Source organism: Varroa jacobsoni, unplaced genomic scaffold (assembly GCF_002532875.2).
Source record: "Varroa jacobsoni isolate VJ856 unplaced genomic scaffold, vjacob_1.0 contig00489, whole genome shotgun sequence".
NCBI lineage: Eukaryota > Metazoa > Arthropoda > Arachnida > Mesostigmata > Varroidae > Varroa > Varroa jacobsoni.
Genome location: NW_019214473.1, coordinates 1621 through 4419, shown reverse-complemented (window position 1 = coordinate 4419; position 2799 = coordinate 1621). Strand labels below are relative to the sequence as shown.

General features: G+C 39.6%; 1 non-coding gene across 1 annotated transcript; it reads left to right on the top strand.

Annotated features, from left to right (window-relative positions):
• The first annotated feature begins 949 nt into the window (after positions 1-949).
• Positions 950-1021, top strand: TRNAQ-UUG (transfer RNA glutamine (anticodon UUG)). The gene has a single exon. It is a non-coding gene; the product is annotated as a tRNA-Gln (tRNA).
• The last annotated feature ends 1778 nt before the right edge of the window (positions 1022-2799 follow it).

The following is a 2799-nucleotide window of genomic DNA, read 5'->3' as shown; positions in this document are numbered from 1 at the left end:
TTTTTCAGAGCCTTATTCACTTTGACATAAAACAAACACCGACGATAATACGTTAGTCAGTGTAGTCCGCTAGTACGTAATGAATACAAAATTCATTTAAATATTGTGTTTTCATTAAATAAACTGAGTTAGGCTAAATATTTCATATTCTTTGATTGTTCTGATTAAGTGGTGTTTGTATTGACTTGGAACATCATATACTACAAAGGATGCGCTTGTTTTGAAACTAAAAAATAGTATTAAAGTATGCGATGTACACTTGTTCCAAGCGATATATTTTGTGCGGGAGTTTCTTAATAGCTTACCAACGGAGTCTTGAGGTTTGAGATATTTATATGCCGTAAATTAGCTATGTGAAGTTAGGATCATCGAAGCCAGCGTTTAATGAGTTACAACTCATGAGCCGTCTACTATAACACCGCAGGCAGAAATTATAGGGTCGTAATTTTTCATTCTCGCTCCTAGTATCTGGACGTATTCCAGATCGCATAATCAAAGCGAACGTGCTTAAAATACGCTGCGCAGTCTGTTCCACTTTGAGTCTGCTCCGGTTGCTCTGGCTGCGCGAAGCCCATTTAGTATAAATAGCACCGCAAAGACACGAATCGTAGGACTATACTGCTTTAGTCCTGTTGGGCTTCGCTGACTTGTGAAGAACTAGCATTCCAAGAAGATCTAGTGCTTAGGACAGGTCACTCTCACCCACAGGATCCGGGTTCGATTATTAGTGTCCAGAAGTTATGTTTCATGGTATGATGGTTAGCACTCTGGAGTTTTAGTATATCAGTCGGAGTTGGTAGGACCTTAGTCCCTTTTGCTGGCATAGAAACGACATATTGAAAAATTAAAATACTTAGTAATCATGTCAAATATGACTTTGAAGAAGTTTAGAGCGGAAGTGAAAGTGAAAGCCAGAGTCCCACACGTTCGCGCACGGTTTTCATCTAGTGGTTTCATGGTGTAATGGTTAGCACTCTGGACTTTGAATCCAGCGATCCGAGTTCAAATCTCGGTGAAACCTCAGTTTTTATGTTTTTGTAAAAACATCTACATAGTTTCCATTGCAGTAGTGAGGAAGCTAACCAAGGCACAACGTCTCATACGCTCAAACATCGTACACAGTGCAACCGTGATCTCTGAATTTTGCTGATATAGCTTTTCTGCTTTATTTAAACTATTCACTAGTGCTAGCCTACAAATATGGACGGAATTCACGGACTGAAGTCCTCTATTCACCGTTGTTCTATTTTCTATGAAGTATTTTCTGTTGTGCTTACATTCGTTGCTACGGTAATTTTAGAGCAGGACCTGAATATCTTGTCTCCAACCGGTTGATCGCCCCTTGGCTCCTAGGAGCCATCCAAGGCCGCAAGCATACATTCTCATTTTCAGACTCCTTAATACTCTCACTTCGGATAATCTAGTCATATATGACGTCATTTGAAATGGCCACCGTGTCGGAGAACTACGTATGCAAAATACTGATTGACGTGTACAGTTGTCGTAACGGAGTTGGCATAATGCATCGTAGCTTAGGATCGTATACATGTTAACGGGGTTAGCTATCCGAGGCCGAAATTAAATTCATTTAAGAACTTTCCGTTTGCTGGGATCGCCTCTTACACGAATCGTGGCAGTTCCTGTGAAGTGAGGTGCCGAATACGTCCGAATTAAACGAGCGATCTTGAACGTACGCTTAACTTTCTAGGTAACTTCATGAAAGAAAATCAATACTAGTTGCTACGACATGAATCGCTAGGAGAAGCTTCTTATATGCAGCCTTGGTTGACAAACAGTCTCATGACAACATTATACCACTCAACGATGTATTGATTTAGGTATCATTATCTCGCTGAAACATAAAAGATACGGTTGTTATATATTTGGAGTTCTATATCGGTTTGCGTTTTGATATAGTCGAAAAGTTGAATATTGTTAATTACGCTTAATACCTTTGATTAAGACGTTACACTGACGTTAACGATTCTGCCTACGTTTACTTTACTTTAAAATCTAGATCAAATCAAACGATTCTAGTCGCATCAAATTCACAGAGTAGTCTTTTTGAGACGCAAGCCTTCACAGTCGTTTCGGTAGTTCTAGGTGCGACGCTGTTTAACCCTTTTATTGCTTATCCTTTAGCTTACACCTGTGGTCATGCACAAGAAAGTACGGCATACAGCTGGGTCGCACCGACCTCGTCTAATGTACCAAGATATCTTTTAGCAAATGGGTTTCTCTTTGCAAGCTTAGAATTGACCTTTTGGAGGTAGTAGTGCGGGCCGTACTTAGTTGTGAAACTTGAAGTTATGTCCTTGTTCAAAACGAATTTACTACGTTTCAACTATGCATTTGATATTTAACACTCGCTAGATTTTGTTGACAGGTCAGCGATCGAAAGAAGATATTCGATGGTAAAAACTTTTATTATGATTTTTAGTCTTCTTTGTAACGCAACCCTGCTGCCAAAATTTTGATTTGGATACAAAGAGCGGCATAACTCTAACCGCACTGTAGGTGTACGCAGACAGACCGGTTTTAGTCGGCTGGAACTTCTGCTTCGGAAGGATGTCAAATCAAGCATATATTTATCTGCAGTCAGGGGCAAAAAGGGATTTAACAGTATATCAAGTAAGTTCTCGTTCCAAGCTGAGAAATTGATATCCCTGTTTCTAAATAGAATCAATTCACTTAGTGACATAAATAAGTTGGATTTTAATAGCATATGGCGTATTCCTAGAGTCCTATTCATGGTCGACTTAAATCCTTTCGCATAGACTCTTGCTGGACCAAGATTCT